Source organism: Sciurus carolinensis, chromosome 9, assembly GCF_902686445.1.
Source record: "Sciurus carolinensis chromosome 9, mSciCar1.2, whole genome shotgun sequence".
NCBI classification, from domain to species: Eukaryota; Metazoa; Chordata; class Mammalia; order Rodentia; family Sciuridae; genus Sciurus; species Sciurus carolinensis.
Window position 1 is genome coordinate 2793050 of NC_062221.1, and position 21539 is coordinate 2814588.

Genomic DNA, 21539 nt, shown 5'->3' on the forward strand with positions numbered 1-21539 from the left:
ATCTTGGTTCTTCTATCAGAATGTCCACCTCCTACCCTCCTGAGTCCATCCATCTCTGCATCCCAAATGACAGTTGAGTCTCAGAGGCCACAGTGAATGTGGCATGAGACAAGTTTCCCGATCCAGTAGATGAACAGAAACCCACATGAGCCATCCAGGATTTCCATTAGAAAAATGCTCATCTCCTCCTGCCCTGCCTTAGTTGACTCTGGCACCTGTATTTCTACCTTAGTCATAAAATCACTGAACCACAGGTGGCCTGGTAGGGAGAGCACTGAACACTTTGGGAAGAACTTGGGCTTGCATTTGATTTATCCTCCAGTTTGGGTTAGGAAAAATCAATACCTGTATTGCTTAGCTCTCGCTGAGTTGCTTTAAAAGACTTAATGGGCTCAAAGTAAGCTAACAAGATTTCCGATTTACCCTTCTCACACCATGAATTACATACACAAGATTCAAGAGAAAATTCAGGCTGTGGCCCAACCCCTGTGGCTGTTAATACCTGGAGCAGCACTGTTATGGAAGATGGATGGGCTTGCTGGCCTCCTTTCCTTCTCTTTTAAATAGCAAAATCCTTCTCCTGCAGACGAGAAGAATTCATCTCTTTGTCTAAGTCTCAGCCTTTTCCTGTACAGGTGGCTCTTTCACAAAACCTGTTCAAATAATTACGGGTCTTGGGAATAACAAATTATTAAGAAAAAAATTATGCTTCTAAAAAAAGGGTTACCTATGTAGGTATCATTAAACTTCCACCTGGGACTAATAATTTAATTTGAGCTTTTCTTCTTTTCTACAATTTTAGAACACTGTAATCGTTATGGAAAAATGCCAGTAAGATGTTTTCATTTTTATTTTAAAATTAAAAGCATTAGTTATTTTAGAAGGTCACATCTTTATGCATTAAAGGCTTAGGGCATGTTATGAAATAATAGAAGAAGTACTACTTGTGGGCTGTAATAGGGGGTCTCTGAATGGCATATTACTTCACTGTAATTCAAGTAACTCTGAAATTCAAGTAACTTTTGTATATTTTAGGATTATCGACCAAAATTGGTCTCTTCACAAGTTTTTCAAGAAAAGCTAATAAAACAGACTGAAATATCAATCACATAATTTTTTTCTCATTATTCTATTAAAACTTTGTGGTATATGTGCTACTTTAAGAAAAAGGTAAGTTTTTCAGTGTTTACTTATTTGATAATCAAAACTATTTTAATTTCCAGCATTGAGATTTTCACTTTCCCATTTTTATTTATAGGATCAAAGTTAGAAGAGAAAGGGAAAAATACACATTAGAATCCACTTTCCACAGTAACTTTTGGAAGCTACTGCATTCTCAGTCTGACGTTCCGCGAGGCGAGCCCACCAGCCAGGGCGACAGACCCCGGCTACAGCTCACGTCGCCAGGAAACCGGGCTCGCCTTGTCTCCACATCGGCTTGCTTTGCAGCTATTCTCCTGTGAGGTCCTCCTGTCTGCAGATGAGCTCAAGACCTACGGTACATGTAAATATGAGAGTCACGGGAGGTAAAGGTCTTCGAAGCGTCACCTGCCTGAGCCTCTGCTGCTCTGCGGAGTCCACCCTCTAAGGCAGGACCATCCAGCTTCTTGCTTTACACTAAAAATTTTCAATCATGTCACAATTGAGAGGCCTTTTCAGTCACTGGAAAGTATCTAATGCTACTTTCAACGAATCCTTCCGAATCTACTCCAAGTTTAAAGTAGCGGCTAACCCTGCTTCAAGCACGTTTGCAGGGGCTGCGGTAGGTGCTGGCAGACAGATTTCAGTGCAGGACCCTGTCCTCCCAGAAGCTGTTCACGGCTCCTTCACGGATGCCCGGCGTGGACTTATTCACTAAGTTGTCAACTGACACATCAGTCCCTTCAAAGCACTTGACTAAAGTTACACATTAAAAATTTTCCAAGTGACAGGATGAAAGAGTGATAAGCCATTTTTGGCACTGCTGGTGGTGCTTTGCATATTCAGTCATGACAGTGATCCCGAAGGGCTAACTATTATCTAACCATTCTGAGGATAAGGAAGCCGAAGTTCAGAGAAGCACAGACACTCGGTCAAGTTCTTGCAGCTCATATTATCTCAAGTCAGGACTTAAACCCAAGCATTTGATTCTCATCCACAATGTAATTCTGTCTCCTCATAATTTACTTACTTCATTTGTTCAACAGAGCAGTCGGAGACCATGAGGGCATAAAGGAAGATAGTTTTCATTCCAAGCCAATGGAACCTGTCCCAACTTCCTCTGAGATCCTGAAATTGAGGAAAGAATGTTATAATTCCCTTGCACTTTGGGAAAGAGGGGTTAAGCAGTTAATACAACCACCCAGAAAAGGAGGCAGATGAAACAGTCCAGTTTAACAAGAATGTGTCCATAATGTTAAGGCTGAAAGCACAGCATTTGGGCAGCATGTTATTTTATAAAGCACATTCATTAATATCAGGATGTGATTGAGGCTAATTTCATCCTTCCTGTTTCTAGGAGGATGGAGAACATGCTCATTTTCAGCTGACTGTTTCACAGCTATTTCATTGCACAGGACAAGATATCCCGTTTCGTTCACCTTCTTAAGAGGCGAATAATGCAGAATTCTCCCTTCAAGACACAGAAAGATACCAATGCCATCATTTGAAGTACCGGTTGACGTCCAAACTCTCCTTAAAATGGATCATTTCATGCCAGGCAAAGTCCAGGTAACAAGGGGCTCTCCGTCTTCCCATCACGCACTCACGTTGTCTGTATGACCCTCGTCATTGACCTTCAACGTCAAGTCATAATCGGAAGCACAAGGAGGACCCTTACTTTAGAAACACAAGATGAAGGACCAACAACCAAAACCAAAAACTGCCCTGTGGCATGTCGCGTGTGCATCTGCTCTTCTTCCTCCTGGCGAAAGCTGGCTTCCTGCCCACCTCATCTCAGTTTGTATGCTTGGATGGGGTGTGGTGGGCTGGAAAACCATCTTCCAAGATACCCAGATCCCAGTCCCTGGGACCTGTGAATGCTATTTTATGTGGGGAGAGTGGTTTTGGAATGTGACTGAGGATCGTGTTAGGGGTAGACTGCCCCACCACATCTTGGTGGTCCCTAAAGACAATACAAAGTTCCTTATGTGAGGGAGGCAGGGAGGCAGAGGAGGCTTACCATGCAAACGTCAAGGCCAGAGGTTATGCTGCTGGACTTGAGACTGGAGAAAGGAAGCAAGAGCCAGGAATGACCCTCGAGAAGCAGGAAAGTTTTGCAGGCTGTGGATTCTCCCCAGAGCCCCTGCAGAGAGCACAACCTTGCTGACACCTGCATTATGACCCAGGAAACTGATCTCAGACTTCAGACCTCCAGAACTTTCAGAGAATAAACGTGTGTTCTTTTAACCACCAAGTGTGATGTACTACTTTAGGGCGGCCATAGGAAAGCTAATGCAGGTGGGTCCAGGGGTGAAGCAGAGACCCTGCTCTGAGCTGAAGAGTGCACCCCACTTCTCCCACCCACCACCACGGGCAGTTACACAGGGGCTCGCATTCCCCAGAGAGCAGCAGGAATGAGCACTCACCAGGAACCCTGGGAAGAGCTGGGACTCTTCCCAGGGGGCTGGGCCTTATAGGATGTCGGTCTGGAGAGCTGAAACCATCTACCATCTGCAAAGGCAAAACCTGTGGAAGTAGGAAGCCACATGGAGACGCAGACATGATGCAGAAGCAGAGAGAGGAGAGAAAACAGGGAAGAGGAGAGCAGGCCCAGGGGTGCGGGGCGGCTGCTCTGGGGCGCCTCACGCAGTCAGGACAGGCCGCAGGCCAGCCTCGCCCTGTCCTTCAGCCCAGTGAGAGAAGCGGCTCCTCTCAGGCCGGGCTGGACTCTACGCTTATCGTTTGAAAGTGCTCCATTTGGACGCCAGTTTTAGACAGGAGATACTAGATTTTTTTTTTTTTTTAAAGCAACAGAAGCCAGGACAATCGTGTGACTGGTGACGTGGGCTTCGCTAAGTCAGCATTTCTAGAGACCACCTCAACCACCACACCTCACACACTGAGGAGATGAGCTTACAACCAATGAATGCTACAAAAAAAATTAGAAAACTCAAAAGACAAACCTGAGGGGAGAGGACTAATCTCCGTGAGCAGGATCTCAACCCTATTGAGCTAGGGGCCCTTTTGCTGAATTTTGTTATGGGTTTTTCATAACTGAGGTATTCAGACACGTTATGCAGCCCTGAGCTGTGTTTTCTCATGAATAAAATATTGTTTTAACTGGTCCTGTCTTTTTCCTGATCGTAAACAACTGTTTGGGAATTCCTCTAGGTAATGCTTCGCCATCACTCTCTTCAAATCCCAGAGTGCGCAGAGAAAGCCGCCGCCCCGCCCGCGCAGCCCGCAGCGGCCGCCTACCGGGAGCCCCGAGCGCTCATCACCCACGCAGAGAACTGGTGCCGCAGTGGAAAATGAAGTCCGCAGTTTGAGGTAGGCTCCGGTTGCTGTGACGTTATTAGGACAAAGTGAATGGGAAAGCGTTGTGTTCCACATTAGCAAAGAGGCAGGACAGATTCACAGACGGGCCTGAGGTTTTGTAGGACAGTCTTGCTAGGAATTATCCCCTCATTACTTCAAAGAGATGATTGTTCCAAGTGGAAATGGTGAGAGTAGAGTGGTAGAAATGTCCGAGATATAAATAGGATGGTCTTAAAATTTGCTTGAAAATGTGAGTGATAACCAGCCACTCGTCATCTCCCCAGACGACTGGCTCTTCTGATGGTAGTAGCTGCTTTGCAGAATAAATCCAAGAGCCGCCACCAGCAAAGGGCAACTCCTGCTCCTCCCGTCTTGGCTCTGTCTTCCACTTGAGGTTGACAAAAGGTAACAATGTAAAAATCCATTTTTTTCTGTCAAAGTATGATTGCATATTGATCTGATTGACTAAGTACATTGGGGATTGTGCAGAGCCACCGTCTGAAGAGAGGGAGAAGGCCACAGTGCTCAGACCCAGGCCAACCACAGCGCAGTCAAGTGTGCTCGGTGCAGGCCTGGTGCAGCCACTGGTCACACTGTGATCCCAGCAACTGGGGAGGCAGGGGCAGGAGGATCCCAAGTTCAAGGCCAGTCTCAACTTAGTGAGACTCAGTCTCAAAACTTAATTTTTAAAAAAAAAAAAAAAGGACTGAGGATGCAGCTTAGTGGGAAGAGTACTTCCCCTGCCTACCTGAGGCCCTGGGTTCAATCCCAGGCACTGCAGTAACAATGAGGGAAGAGCCTTTGGCACAGTTGGATGGTTCCACTTCCTTTGGAAAGGTCAAAGGTCACTGATGTGCAATCACTACGGCAGGAAATATGAGACCCAAAGTAGTTAGGAATAGCAATTGGTTATCAACTGAGAATTATTTTATGTCCTAATAAAACAAACCTAATTCGGTTTAGTCCCTGTATGTTTGTGACTTCTTGTTCTCTCATTAGCTGGCAGGTATTATTGCTTTCATTAAACACTGAGAAATGATGCATCGTTTCTCAAATCTGTGTACAGGTGACCACTGGACCTTTGAATACCATGACTATAACTTACCAGCTTCACTGCCAGGTGGCTTCTGGAATCATGAACTTGGGTGTTCCTGGAGACCTCTGCTGTGTTTCCTGGCTTGATTCACTTGGGACTTACAGGCCCAGTTTAATTACCCGTTTTTCTCTGATGAAAGATGAAAGCTTGTGTAAGAAAAGACTTCAAATGATAAATGGAAAATCACTAAGTCAACCAAGGAATACCCATGCAGACATAATCTACAGAATTTTATTCCCTCTTGACTCACAACAAAGTACAAAACTCTGTGTATTAAATGGAAGAGTAAAAAACCAGTGTCTAATTAAAATAGCAGTCAATCCTGTATTGAAGGCATACAGTTTTTAAAATTTTTTTATATTTATTTTTTTATTTTTATAGACTGCATTTTGACTCATTTTACACAAAAGGGGCACAACTTTTCATTTCCTTGGTTGTACACAATGTAGATTCACACCATTTGTGTAAGCATACGTGTACATGACATCTGTCTCATGTCTTTCCTTCCCCAACACTCCCACCCCATTTCCCTATACACAATCTAAAGTTCCTGCATTCTTCTCTTACCCACCCGCCACCCTGCACCTTATGAATCAGCATCTACTTATCACAGGAAACATTCGGTCTTTGGTTTTTTAGAATTGGCTTATTTCACTTAGCATGATATTCTTCAACTCCATCCATTTACCTGCAAATGCCATAATTTTATTCTTCTTTATGGCTGAGTAGTATTCTATTGTGTATATATATATATATATATATATATATATATATATATATATATACCGTAGATTCTTTATCCATTCATCAAGTGAAAGGCATCTGGGTTGGTTCCACATTCTAGGTATTGTGAATTAAGCAGCTATAAACATTGATGTGACTGCATTACTGTAGTATGCTGATTTTAAGTCCCTTGGGTGTAAACTGAGGAGTGGGGTGAGTGGGTCAAACAATGCTAAGTTTCTGAGGAATCTCTACACTGCTTTCTAGAGTGGGTGCACCAATTTTCAACTCCACCAGCAATGTAAGAGTGTGCCTTTTTTCCCACATTCATGCCAACACCTATTGTTGCTTGTGTTCTTGATAACAGTCATTCTAATTAGAGTTAGATGAAATCTTAGGGTGATTTTGATTTGCATTTCTCTAACTACTAGAGATGATAAGCAATTTTTCATATATTTGTTGATTGCCTGTATATCTTCAGTGAAGTGTCTGCCCAGTTCCTTAGCTCATTTATTGATGGGTTCTTTGTTTTTTTTTTTTTTTTTTTGGTGTAAAGTGTTTTAAGTTCTTTATAAATTTTGGAGTTTAGTGCTCTATCTGAAGTGCATGTGGAAAAGATTTTCTCCCACTCTGTAGTCTCTCTTTTCACATTATTGTTTCCTTTGCTGTGAAAAAGCTTTTTAGTTTAAATCCATCCCTTTTATTGATTCTTGCTTTTATTTCTTGTGCTTTGGATGTCTTGTTAAGGAAGTCTCTGGTCCTAAGCCAACATGACGAAGATTCAGGCCTACATTTTCTTCTATTTGCTGTAGGGTCTCTGGTCTAATTCCTAGGTCCTTGATCCATTTTGAGTTGAGTTTTGTGCAGGATGAGAGATAGGGGTTTAATTTCATTTTACTGCATATGGATTTCCAGTTTTCCCGGCACCATTTGAAGGCATACAGTTTTCAGCTGCAGATACAATCTTCAAAACAATTTATGCATAATTAATAAAATACTCAGTAGCACTATAATAATTCATGATAACAAGACTGATTCTATTCTTAAGAAATATCAGGAGTCTCTTAATTTAGATTTTCTACAGGTAAATTAATTCAAAATCATTTTCATTAATTTTACTTTTCTGCAATCTGAAAATATAAAAGTAGATGACCAACTAATCAAAAAAAAATCTATGACTCTTTTCCTTAACTTATGCCCTAGATTAGATACATATCCATTACACTCCCTTACCCAGTTTCTATTTATATAGCCAAAGTTGACATTCACGGACACTGACCCAGGATCACTGTTGAGTATTGAGTCATCAGAAACAAAATCCTATTCTCTATGTTGTATAATGGTGTTGCCTGAAAAAATTCACTAATGGTTTCAGTTTTTAAAAATTTCAATCTTACTCTTTCCTTTTTACCAGAGCCACAAGCTGGGACATCAAACCCAGCGGGAAGAGACTTGAGCCAAACAGCAATCCTCCATCAAATCCACCCAACCCCAAGTTCTCCCCAGGGGGAAAAGCATTCAATTTGTTTAGCTCTTTAATTTTTTCAATATTTAGTTATGCTCATGGAGCTGTTTTTTAAAATTGTAATGGAAATTATCTTTATCTGTTGAGGATTTAGTTCGTTTAGAACCACCCATGCCATTTCCCCCTCCTTACGGATGAGGTGTTGCGTGTTTTAAAATCAGTCCCTCATCTCCTGATGTGCTGCAAGCGTCCTCATCCACTGGGTCTCCAGTCCTGCAGTGTCCAAGTCCTCACCTTGGCGTCGATGATAGACTTAAGCATGTGCTCGGCTTCCCCGGCACAGCCAGGCATCCTATCGGGGGATGCGCTCAGAAGGCCATTATCGGGTGAGGACACCACAGCACACACTGGACAGACTAGGGGCCATGCTGCGGCGTGGCAGAGTACAGCCCTCTGGGGCCACGGTCCCACCTTGACCGGCACCTCCTTGTGCAGCACATGACAGTTACTGTGGGAAGTGTCTTTCTAACTCCTACGACAACACCAAGGGCCTGGTGATCCTTCTTCCAGACCTCCGCTCGACCCACGACAGGCTGCTTCTGTGGGCTTCTCGTCCTTCTGTTCCTCTTTCCACCAGGGCCACACTGTTCCCAATACCAGGGCTTTAGAGTCATGTTGAAGTTGGGGAGTGTCAGACCTCCGACTTCGTCTTACACGTGAACATGTTCTGGGGTCTCTGCTTCCTCACGCGAACTTTACTTTGTCGGTGCCATTAATATGACCTGCTAGGACTTTGATTAGAAACCATTCCATCAACAGATCAAGCTGGGAACAAGAGATGAACACAGCAATATGGCACTTATTTTATTAGATTTGCACCTGCGTATTTCATTTTGGGGCAGGGCTAAGCTAAAATGTCCTGTGCTTTTAATTTTGACTTTTACTTGTTCTTTTCCTGTGTATTGGAAACCAGTTGACTTTTGCATTTTAACTTTGTATCCCGCAACCTTGTAATAATCACATAACTATTCCAGGAGGGCATTTCTTCCTACCTAGATGATCATGTCATCTGTGAACATAGGCAGTTGTACTATTGCATTGGTAATGCAATTAGGCAAGAAAAGGAAATAAACGGTGCACAGATCAGGAAGGAGATGAACTGTCTTTGTTCACAGGTAATCAACATATTAAACCTGTTCCTGGTTTGCTGAGTTTTTATCTTGAGTGGGTAGAGCATTTGTCAGATGCTGTTTCTGCACCTGTTCATATGGTCCTGTGTCTTTTCTTCTTTAGCCTGTTGGCTGTGATGGATTATGTTGATTGATTTTTGAATGCTGATCCTGTTTAACATGTCTGAATAAATCCCAGTATTGTGGCACATAATATTTTACACATTTTTGGATATTATTTACTAATATTTTGTTGAAGATTTTTTGCATGTAGATTCATGAGAAATATTCACAGTATTTTTCTTCTCTTATAATATCTTTGCCTTATTTTCATATTTAGTAATGCTGGCTTCATAGAATGAGTTAGAAGGATTCCTTCTGCTTCTATCTTCTAGAGAATTGGTATGATATTTGGTATATTTCACTAGTAAATATATCTGGGCCTGGTGCTTTCTGTTTTGGAATATTTTAAATTATTGATTCAATTGATTAATTGCTATAGGTCTAGTCAAATTGTGTAATCTAATTTTTGTAATATTCTTCTGACTATATTATTATGATTACTTTCATTATATTTATGCAGTTATTTAAAAACAAGTTATTAAAATTTTATTTTCATTTTAAAATGGGCACTAGCATTGTAATAAAAATTTGTCTTATGTTTATTAAAGTAGAAAATATGTATATATAGTCTACTTAATTTCTTACATATTACTATATTCATAAATACATGTTGGATAAATTAATGGAAACCAAAGACATGTGCCTATGATATACATCTTATTTTGAATTTTCTCTCATTATAAACTTTTTTATTACCATTGACAGCATAATAGTTTTCAAAACTCCATAGATTGTAGGGGAAGTGGGAGGCTAAATCCAGGCAGAAGTTGTATTTCCACCATCAGAAACTTATTTCCACTCTTCCCCAGGGAAGAGTTGATTGATTTTTGAATGCTGATCCTGTTTAACATGTCTGAATAAATCCCAGTATTGTGGCACATAATATTTTACACATTGTTGGATATTATTTACTAATATTTTGTTGAAGATTTTTTGCATGGAGATTCATGAGAGATATTCACAGTATTTTTCTTCTCTTATAATATCTTTGCCTTATTTTCATATTTAGTAATGCTGGCAGAAATTCGGAAGAGTTGTCATTCAGCATGTGGAGGAAGGTAAGCTAGTAGATGCTGAATCTCCCCTTTCCTCCTCTTCTTCCTCACTCCCGAGGTTCTGTAGGGATGCTGACTGTAAAGCAAAGGGTTTCACGTCAGACAAGGCGGGAGCAGCATTTGAGCACTTAACAGGAAGCTTGGAGCATTATGGTGAAGTGAAAAGACACAGAGATGAAGAAGGTATAACACGTGAATACGAATATCAGACATGAATAAGCACACATGCATTCTTTGGATGGGTCAGATTTTCCATTGGGAAGATGAATAAAGTTGAAAAGACAGAAAGTACAACGAAAACCAAGAGGCCAGAGACTACAAGGTACAAGGGGAATTCCCTGCGTTATCCTGACAGAAGAGAAGGCTTGGAAATGCGGTTTTGGGGCTGTTACAAAGAGCCTTGAAAAACTTTAATGGAATGGGGACAAAACTCTACCTTCTCTGAGCACAGAAAACACAATGAAAGTCCCATTCTAGGAAGAAGAAGGAAGGAAAAATTTATCTGTTGTATGCAGATTCATATTATCTGCTTTCTTATTTTTTATCAAAAGAAATAGCCCGTAACAGAATAATCTAGATTCCATGTTATTAAGTGCTTATGCAGCAAATAGTCGTAATGAGTACTTAGGGAACACTTTATCACAGATGTTGCATAAAAGCTCATACTGACTAACCAGAGTCTCAAATAACCTACGCAGCTTTGCTACAAAGCAGATAGTTTGAAACATCACTCCTTTAAATTTGTGTAGCCTTGTTTTTCCAGTTAGCTGAAAGTAGAAGTCCATTATACAATTCTCAAAATTCCTCAAGAGATGAGTAGATACAGAAATCAACACTCCCCATTCCCAGCCAAAGACACTGCCTCAGGAGTCCGAGCGCTCCTTGCTGGGCCCTGGGAAGCCGTGCCCAAATCCAGGACGGAGTCTACCTCTTGTCACCTTATGGTATTTGTGTGCCAAGAGTTTTGAGTTCTAGATGATATCTGTTCTATCATTCCCACAAAGTAATCTAAATTTATATTAAAATATGTTGTTAACTACCTCTATGTAATAGAATAATTTCATAGGAGAAAAGATCTGAGAGTTACGAACTATACTGGGAAATTAAATTGCTGAGTTTGGAGAAGCAAAGTTTAAGGGTCGCTGGGTAAGAACGGGAATTATTAGGTCATCTTTGGCATACTCTATCCTCTGAGGATAAAAGGGAGACTTCAGTTATTTTCAGAGTTTTACACCAACTCTGAAGTTCTGGTGTTTTTAATCACTGAAAAGCACAAAAATACGTACTATGGAGATTCCATCACTGAGAAGGAGCAAGTTTCACATGCAGAGCCCTGAGGTGCTTACCCCAGCTGGAACCAGGGACGGTCACTGCCTCCGAGGTGGCTCTGTGCTCCACCTGGAAGGGCGAGGGAGAAACAGTTCAGCCTCCGCCCCGTCTTCTTAAGAAGACAGCATCACGAGTCACTGGCGTCACCTTCACACCTTGGGTCCCCTGAGCCTGATGGATCCCATTCATCTAAAATCTAGAATTCAGCCAAGGAAGTCCTAGTTGTGTCTTAACATTTATTTTCCATATGTGATATTTTATATTTATATATTCACTGTCATAAATGGCACTTGGAAATACTACTTACGCATGCATGTTCTCCCCAGCCGGCCCCTAACCAACAATTTACACAGCTTTGAAATCAATTTCTTGCGTTTCCTTTGCCCTTCAGCTCTCCCTTGCTCCTCTGCTCTGTGATGTGGTCTACCCATCTTTTCTATGATGTGGTTCCCCACTTGGCTCGTCCTCCTGTCTCCATCACTCATAGACCTCTACATTTCTGCCCTCCCAGAAGGACTTAGCCCCAGGATTAGGACTTTTGGACCCTCTCTTTCTCTTTTAATGATACCGAATGAGTTTTTCTTTAAATCTCCATCTTGTCTGCCCCTCCCAGGGCCCTTCCTGAGCCTCTTCCAGCTAATCTCAACCATCTGGGCCCAAATCTCTTGCTACAATGCATCCCATTATTAGGAGGCACTTCATCCTCAGATGCTTCTTTTGGAGAATGGCCATGTTTTCCTACCCTGGTTTAAATGAGGACTTTGGGGGTTCTTGCAGAACTTGCAGGATGACATCTTTGCTTTGCTCTAGTTTTATTTCTTGTAGTTCCCTGATGAGTTTTTTCATATCCTCCTCTTCAAACTTAACAGCATCTAACTTGTGGATACTGATGTACTCTAACATTTCCTTATATTTAACTTGTTTTATTTTCCTTTTGAAGTTTATAGTCCTTACCTTTGTCTAAATGCCTTTATTTTCCCTTATATTCTCTGTTTTCATCTGTTTTCCATTTCTATAAAACCCCAAATCTTCAGCAGAAAACTACCCTTTCATTATTCCTAGAGTAAATTATAAAAAAGTGTAAAGTGCTGTGAACTTCATTCAATAAATGTGCACTAAATATTGCTCTTCTTTTTTGTAATAGCTGTGAATAACTACTACACCCTAAATCATTTAGCTTTGCTTCTTATTTTCAAGAACAGCTATTTGTAATTTCTCATTATGCTTACTTTCCTATATCTGATTTCTAATTTGTCTTTTGATCTTCTTTGCATTTTCCATATAAATAAGATTTTTGCTCTTATTTTTGGTTTATGGCTCTTCTTACAATTTCTTGCACAGGTTAGTGATTGTTTTTTAAATACCTAGTTCCTTGCCTTTATCATTTCATTATCTCTTTAAAGAATTCAGAATAAATATCTTTTGCTTTTGTAACTTAGATACTAATTCTTTTGATTTTTCTAAATTTAACTTAAATACTACATATTCACATTTAAATACTACATATCCATGCCATCTGCCATGTCTATTCCTTTCTAGTTTCTGAGGGGGGAATGTTGAGGTATAAAGTTTTTGCAGTAACTTAAAGGGTAAGAGCTTTGTCTTTCTATTGGAAAGAAAAATATGACTTACCTGAGGGCCCTCGTCCTTCACTTTCTGCACAGTGACGTCGGGGACCATTCCCTCCTCCTGGGCCGGGTGCTGTCGCTCTGGGAGAGGCCTCGGCTTTCCCAGGCCATCGAGCGCCTCGCGAGGTGGTCAGGGGTCCTCCGATGGCTCCCGTGAGGGGTCTGCGTCCCCTCCTCGCCCGTCCACGCTGCTCCTTTGCTCGCCTCGCACCCTCTCCATGCGCGGGTTTCTGCGCCCTCCCCTCCGCGGCTGCTCTGTTCCTTCTGCTGAGTCCACGCCGTGGGAGGCAGTGGGTCCTCAAAGGTCCCTGGACCCGGACTCCTCGCGGCCCTCGCTCTCCCTGCACCTCCCTTCATTTCCTGGCACCTCCTCACTGCCGGCGATTCACCCTCCTCTCCCCGCGCCATCTCCTCGTGCCCGGCTCCTGACACCCTGTCCTCGTCCTGTATTCAGTGCGGCGAGCTTGAGCTTCCTCTTAGGAGCCCTGACTTCTCCTCGGTCGCTTCCCCTCTTGCTCAGCCTTCTCAGACTTCGTGCTTCTGGCCCAAAGGCCTTTGCCAGGGAGGGAGCGCCTTCCCCTCCTCCCACCTGAGGCCTGCAGGCCCATCCTGGCTCGGCCTTGTCACCCGCCGCTCTCCCTTCCCCTCACGCTCTCTTGACCAGCCGGTGGCTCGGGAGAGCTGCTCCGGGTCCTTCCCTTCCCTCGAGCCGCCTCCTGTCCTGAGCTCCTCCCGAGCAGACCTTACCTGCTTGCTTCTTTCATTTCCTTTTTCGCTGATTATGCTTTGCTCTTGGTGAATGTGATGATGGTGACATTTTCCAGCACGATGACATACGATTTGTGCTCTCCTGGTTAACCCGTTGACCTCCGCACACTTCTGACGTCCCCATGTTGGAGACAGCCTTTGCCTGTCTCTCAGTAGAACCGACTGGCCAGTAGTAAGCTCAGCCTCCCTTGCAGCCGACCTTCACACACAGGTTTCCAAGGCAAAGCCTCACCTGGCCTGGCTGTGAGCGATGCTGATCTCCCGTGGAGTCTTCTTCAAACATGGCAGTGTCTCCTGCAGCCACGCTTTGTGCCTGAGCAGGACCAACAGCCTCCACCGCGCGAGGTTCATGCGATCACCACAAAGTTTCCCAGTCTTGTTTCCCACTTTCTCTTGAGTCATTCATTCTCTAAACCAAATTCAATTTCTCTGCTGATCTAAAACTCATGTCAAACTCCTTATTTCCAGGAGTCAGATTACTGTAAATATGTCCCTGGGGTTCCACCCAACAGAATTAATAATTCGGGTCCCAGTAGCAATTACATGCCCTAGTGCTGCTTTCTGTGCTGCAAGCAGAGCCTCATAACTCATCTTTGATTGAAGGGAGCCTTCCATGTACCTAGCAGGAAAGCAAAGACTGTTTCCTCCCTTTCTTTTGTATTCTCCACCTCTCTTCCTTGGCAAAGACAAAACAGATGAGGCAATACCATTTTTCTGCCTGAGTTTGTTCATTTTGCTCTGTAAAGCTCTCCTCGGGCACATTCATCGGCAGAGAATCTCACCAGCCTCTGCACCAGAGCAAGGCAGCAGAAGGGCAGTAGGCTCCTGGCCTGCTCTTGTCTCTCCAGGAAGACTCTTTTCTGTGTAGCCACAGGACAATCCTCCATGTCCAGGTTTCTCTGCCCCATTGAATTCCTCAACTCTCTTCCTACTCTCCTCTCCTTCGTCCCAGTCACGTCCTTTGCCTTCCACACCTCGGAGGATGGCCATCCACTAGCTGAATGCATCCTCTCTGCCTCAGTGTCCCCTTCCAAGAGAAACAACTCCCTCCTCTCCTCAGCCCTGGAGGAGACTCTGATTGCTTGGCCCTGGCCTCGTCTTCCAGGCCAGAGTAAACCGGACCTTGCTGTTGGTAGTCGTCCCTCAGAGATTTATCAGGGGAAATAATGCCAGGCTGTGTTGAGTTGCAGAAGGGAAAAACTGGTCAGCAGAGAGGGAAAGAGAAGGGAGGAAGGAGAGAGGAGAGAAGAGCAAGCAACTGAGAAGGACGAACAAAGATCCTTTGTCTATGGAGATGGAGACAGAGAGGAAAATCTCAAATTTTTAAGTCCCTCTGCCCATTTTCTTGTGAAACTCATACTCCTGTAGCCTTCCAGTAAAGTTACATGATTTGTACACACTGGTTTTGATGGATTTTGTTGTTTCTTTCATCCAAATGCCCCCTTATTGAGGTATATCTCTCAAATCAAAACAAGCATATTATAAATAGCAATCGTATCCTCCATAATAAGAGCAGTAGTTTGTTTTGCACTTACCATGTGCAAGCACATTCTCACAGCTCTCTGTGACATGAGAGTTACATGAGAGGCACGTTGACACAAAACAGATCTGGAAAGGTGTCCAGCCACTCGGCTCCTGACTGGCCCCAGCTGGTATTGGAACCCAGTTCTGTCCTCGTCCCCAAGCTCCTGGGCTCACCTCAGCCCCGTGCCATGAGCCAGTACATGACAAGCATTCTGAACAGCTTACGGCACATTTATGTCACAGTTCAAGATTCTTAAGTCCTTCATGTGCATTCGCTTTTGCACAGGAGCAGCTACGGGGTCTAAATTGACAGAGCTAAACAGTGTCAAGCAGCTTCACAAAAACCCTCCTCCTTAGAGGGTGATGGTTGGTCTGGGAGCTTGGATGTCACAGAGCGTCTGACTGAAATGCAAAGCTCTGGACCAGCTGTGCCATGCCACAACTACAGGGTAGGGAGGCTCCACCTGGGATCCGTAAGAGGGGCAAGTTCAAGAGTCCATGCTAAGGGATCCAAAATAGATACTGCAGGGTGGGGAAGGGACTGTTTTACTTATGGAGTTATTATCACCACAACTCGTCGCTCAGCTAAAGCACAACACACCGCGCAGCTGGTGTCCAGAACTAAGGCTGAAAGAGGAAGAGGAGCAAAACTAATCTGAGACTGAGGTTCTGCTGAGCCCTACAGCTGAAACCATGGGAATGTACCAAGAAGCAGCTGATTATTTCTCTGAAATTACTTAGTCTCTATTTTGGTTCTTTTCCAACTAAAAGTAACTGTTTCTGTACTGATTTTTATTTTATTTGACTATTTCCTTCAATAGGAGCCCTGCGGGAGCTCTTCTTGGCTTCCCAGAGAGGCCTACAGGCTGCTTGTCACGGGAGACTGTCTAGGAGAAGCTCATACTGCCTGGCTTCCCGAAAATCAACCCAAAGGGAGCCCCAGAATCATGTACAACAGCTGAGACAATAAATATTCATCTGTTTAAAGTGGGTTCACACTCCGGGTGCTACTGGTAGAAACTTGGTACCAGCTCTTCAGAGAGCCAAATTTCAAAACCTGAAATGTGACTCCAGCTGCTTTTTGCTTTAATCTTGGTAAGTGTGAAAAACTCAAGATGTAGTTGAGATTAACACACCAGGAAGTAAGCCGATGGAAGATGAGACTTACATTAGAAAAATGGAGTTATTTATTTGTATGCATAATTTTCATTTGCCTAATTGGAATTTAGCTCATGTACTCAAAATATAGGTGTGTTAGAAGTCACTAGTTATTTATTATGGATATAATAATGATGACAGAAACTCTCTAATAATGCCATATTCTTATTCTTCATGGAAAACCCATGGGTTCTGATCACAGTGTATGACCTCAGATTTGGGTAACTGGATTTAAGGATATTTGTGTACCCCCAGGCTTTATGAATATTTCTTAAACACAGTGTATAAAGAAACCAAGAAGCACTGGCATATAACATGGAATTTCTAATCTTTTCATCATAAATATTCTGACATGCCTTTGTGTAAACAGGAGGTCAGAGACAAAAAGCAAAGGAAATATTTATCGGACAAGCTTGGTTCGAGAAAGACTGGTCCCACAAGCCAGCACCGGAGTCCCACGTTCCTGTTTCAGACTAAATGGTTTTGAAGGTCCTATAAAAGGCCTGAGCCTAGAAACCCTAGAGCTGATGTCCACGGAGACAGGAGAGGGAGTCCTTTAGAAGGGAACTTAAAAAGTCCCCTCCTGTACTTTCTTGATTTATGGAACCAAGAGACTGTTTTAGAGTCAGAGGTGTAGGTGGCCTGGCATTCTCCAGTTTTGTACAAGTGACAGGGCACAAACAGGAAACCTAGCTCAACGTCATCTGCTGAGGGACAGATGTCCAACAGGGACGGGACTGACCACAGATCACGTAGCCTGAGTCCTCTCACCACCTGGAGGACCTGCTCCCTGCCCACTGCCTGCACCCCTGGATGTAGCCCTGAATCCTGGCCCCAGGGGTCACTGAGGCCCCAGGGCTCTCCTCCCACTGCCTGCCCAGACCTGGCTCTGCCCTCCTCTGAGGGGCGCTGACCCCGCACTCCCTCTCCTCCGCCCTCTCCGTCTCCTTCTCCTCCTGTTCTCTTCTCCTTCTTGCCCTGATCTCTTGCTCTCCTCCCTTCTTCCCCTCATTCCAACCTTGGATCAGCCCTCCTATCTGTTTTCTGTGTCCCATGCCCCTGCTGGATTTCTTAATGAAATAAATTTCAGGAAGCCTGCTGATCGGAAGCATGACAAGCCGGTAATTTCCTGGAGCAGCTGGGCCCTCCTGGCACAGGACAGTCCCCTCCTTCCTTCTCAGCAGGTTCCGCCTCCAATCCCGCTCCGCCTTAGCCGCCCTCCTACTCCTCCTTCATTGGAGGACTTCTGCAGCGAATTCCCTAGAATTCCTGTTTTCTTCTTGGGAAAGGGAAGGGTCTCATTTTCCTGAGATGCATCCTAAGACATTATCAGCTGCTGTATTTAAAGGAATCCCCTAAGAGTTCAGTATCCCTCAAATCAGAGCATCCTGGTCTCTCACCTGCAAAATCACACTGACTGCCCTGCCCATTGGTTCTCCCTTGCTCCATCCTGCCACTAGCATTAGGGTTAGCATTTGTGCTGTGGACTTATTTAGTCAAGTCCCATGCTTGCTGGTCTCAGCCTCAAAGTTAGGAAATTTTATATTTATCGGGCGTTCTACAAACATACAGTAACAAAAACAGTACAGCATTGGCACCAAAATAGGCATGAAGACCCACAGAACAGAAGACACAAGGTGAACCCACGTAAGTATAGCTGCCACCTCATACTAGACAAAGCACCATAAACACGCTCTAGAGAAAAGGCAGCCCCTCCAACGCGTGGTGCTGGGAAGCTGGAAATCCATGTGAAGTAGAGTGAATTTCAGCCCCTATCTCTCACCTGCACAAAACTCAAAGTGGGCCAAAGACCTAGGAAATTAGACCGGAACCCTGGCACCTGCCAGAAGAAAACCAGGCCTAACACTCCAACATGTCGGCTCAGGAACCGACTTCCTTAAGGCTCCTAAAGCACAAGAAGTAAAACCAAAAATCAATAAATGGGATGGCATCAAACCAAAAATCTTTTTCACAGCAAAGGAAGCAAGAGCGTGACCAGGGAGCCCACAGAACAGGAGCAAGTCTTTGCCACCTGCACCTCGGATAGGGTGTTGATTTCCAGGATATACGAAGAACTCACAAACACAAAATAAACCCGAACAATAAACGGGCAAAGGAATGGAAGAGACATTTCTTAAAAGAGGAAATACAATTGGTCAACAAATACATGAAAAAAATGTTCACTAGCAATTAGAGAAATGCAAATTAAAACCATACTGAGATTTCATCTCACTCTAGCCAGAAATGCAATTATCAAGAATACAAGTAACAATAAATATTGGTGAGTGTGTGGCAGAAAGGGTACACTCAGACATTGTTGGTGGGACTACAAATTCATATAACCACTCTGAAAAGCAATATGGAGATTCCTCAAACAACTAGGAAAGGAACCACCATTTGATCCAGTTATTTCATTCCTCAATTTGTACCCAAGGACTTAAAATCAACATACTATAGTGACACATCAATGTTTAGAGCAACACAATTCACAATAGATAAGCCATGGAACCAACCTAGATGATGATCAACAGATGAATGGATAATGAAACTGTGGTATATATACACAATGGAACATTACTCAGCCATAAAGAAGAATGACTTTATGATTATTGCTAGTAAATGGATGGATCTGGAGACTATCATGCTAAGTGAAATAAGCCAATTCCCAAAAACCAAAGGCTGAATGCTTTTGCTGATATGTGAAAGCTAACCCACAATAAGTGGGGGGAGGGGAAGAATAGAAGTTCATTGAATTAGACAAAGGGGAATGAAGGGAAGGGAGGGGATAGGAAAGGGAAAGAAGTGGAATGAATCTGACTTAACTTTCCTATGTACATATACGAATTCACCACAGTGAATATCACCATTGTGTACATCCAAGAAATTAATTTTAAAAATAATAAATAAAAATAACTTGGTAAACGGCAGAAAGATCAATAGAGGAAGGGAGCAAGGGTTGAGGAGAGAGAAGGGGACAGAGAGGTACAAAGGTCCTAATGGAATAAGATGTATTCCACGCTTGTATAATTATATGAAAATGGATTCTACTGTCATGTGTAACTAAAAAGTACCAATAAAACAAAACAAAAAAAGAATTTATTTTTCTACTTGTGGCCTCGGTCATAACTTTTCAATGATGTTTCCATCCTGAGTCATTGCCGGACTTCCTGTGACTCTGAAGAAGGAAAAAGAAGAGATTTTTCTAAAGATGTAACAGGAATTTGTATAAACCCCAGAAGGCAGCCTTTCTGTTTATGAGTCGAAGGCTGAAGAGAGCTGAATTGTTGACGTCCAATAATTGTTGATCTTTTTTCAATTGCATATACATTGTTGATTATTTTTATAAAACCTACATAGAAAAGTAGAATATTTGGGAAGCTTCTGAAACACTCCTTGCCTTCAAGATCTGGCTTCAAGTGTCCCTCTTGGTAGAAGGCTTCTGTGCGTAGCCCTTTCTGGACTCTGTCTGTCCTGACCACTGAAAGTCCGGCTTCCTGCTTGGTGGCCTTTATTTTTGCATCTCACCATAGGATAGTGAATAAAAGCCTGGGTTTTAGAGACAGACAGCCCAAGTTTAACGCTCAGTTGCTGGTGTGTGACTCTGGGTTGCTCAGGCAGCTCTGTGTACCTGAGTCTCATCACTTGTGAAATAGGGCCCTAAGCGCCAGGTGTTGTCACGGGGTATCTAAAGAACTGAAGCAGACATGATCCGTAGGAGCGCACAGTGCTGAACATGAAGGGCAGGTCTTTCTGACTGCTGTCTTCAGCTGTCACTACGGTTAGCTGTGCTCCATCTTTGCGTTTCCAGCTAAATTATAAATATCCTGAAGGCAGGAATCTTACATCTGTAGGGTGGAAATGTGTGAAAACCTTCCTCAGACACCCTGAGGGTCATGGTCCACCCACCTGCAACAAACATCAGATTAATGTGAGAAAAACTAATTTCTCTAAACCAAGTTTTTCGTGTCATGGGAATCTTCAGAGATCTGGAGACTCGAGAGCCCGGGGGGAACTGCCTGATTTGTGCTCGGGTTTGATGAAGAGAGTTGACCCCCTACAGCAAGGTGGCTGGGTTTAGGGGTATCATCCAGGGGCGCCAATGACAGAGGAAAAGCCAGCGGGTCTCCTCAGGAGGCTTCCTGGCCTCGCTGGGCTGTGGGGCAGTGAGTCTCCAGGGAGAAGGGAGAGAGCTGACTTTGGAGAAGAGCTCCAGGGTCATGACCAACCTCTGGGAAGAGGAAAGAAAGAGGAGGAAGAGACAGGAGAGCAGAGGAAGGTCAGCGAGAGGCTGCATCTGAGTCCTTCCAGCCTCTGGCTCAGAGTACGCAGCCCACCCAAGGGTCACACGTTGGGGTTTCTGAGCCCCAACACATTGCTATTCGAATATAAAACAAATTAACATGGAATGTTGGAGTAAATAGTCAAAGACACGGAGCATATTTGTCAGACCTTTAAGGCCTCTGTGGTTGGCATTCAAATGGGAATCCACGTGGATATACTGTCAGGTCTTGGGTGACATTTTATTTTTCCTTCATTAAATCTTGTTCAATGTTTTACAAACAGAAAGTTATCAAGAAATGATTATTGAAGCTCCGTATAACTTATTCTCATAAGGCACGATTTTGAATTAAATTCAACTTATGCATTATAAACAAGTTGAATATGCTGAATGTAAAAACACTATTTCCAAAAATCGACTCTTTTTTTAAGACCAGTTTTAGAAAGTCCAAGGTGTAGTTAGGGGTAGCTCCCTCGCCCCTATTGTTAGTGAGGTCTAGGTTTTCTGAAAGTGCTCAGTGGTGCTTGGACTAAGTGTGCATTTCAAAGCATTCACAGCATGAGGTAATGCATTTGCAACAGGCTCCTGAGTGAGGTCAGTATTGCTTAGATTGAAAATGCAAAGTGAAAGAGTGGGGAGCTAAGACCTGGGAGCACCCTCCACACAACACTCTTAATGACTTTGCTTCCTTTTCCTTCTTTCATGGTGTGGGGATTGAACCCAGGGCCTCACATAGGCAAGGGGAGTGCTCTCCCACTAACCTG

At 43.4% G+C, this 21539-nt stretch overlaps 1 long non-coding RNA gene across 1 annotated transcript; it reads right to left on the minus strand.

The window, feature by feature from the left end:
• Window positions 1-1308: 1308 nt before the first annotated feature.
• LOC124993053 (uncharacterized) lies at window positions 1309-13731 on the minus strand. The gene is made up of 5 exons (XR_007110237.1): window positions 13051-13731; window positions 11436-11487; window positions 5564-5683; window positions 2171-2268; window positions 1309-1493 (listed from the first exon to the last, which is right to left on the minus strand). It is a non-coding gene; the product is annotated as an uncharacterized LOC124993053 (long non-coding RNA).
• Window positions 13732-21539: the final 7808 nt, after the last annotated feature.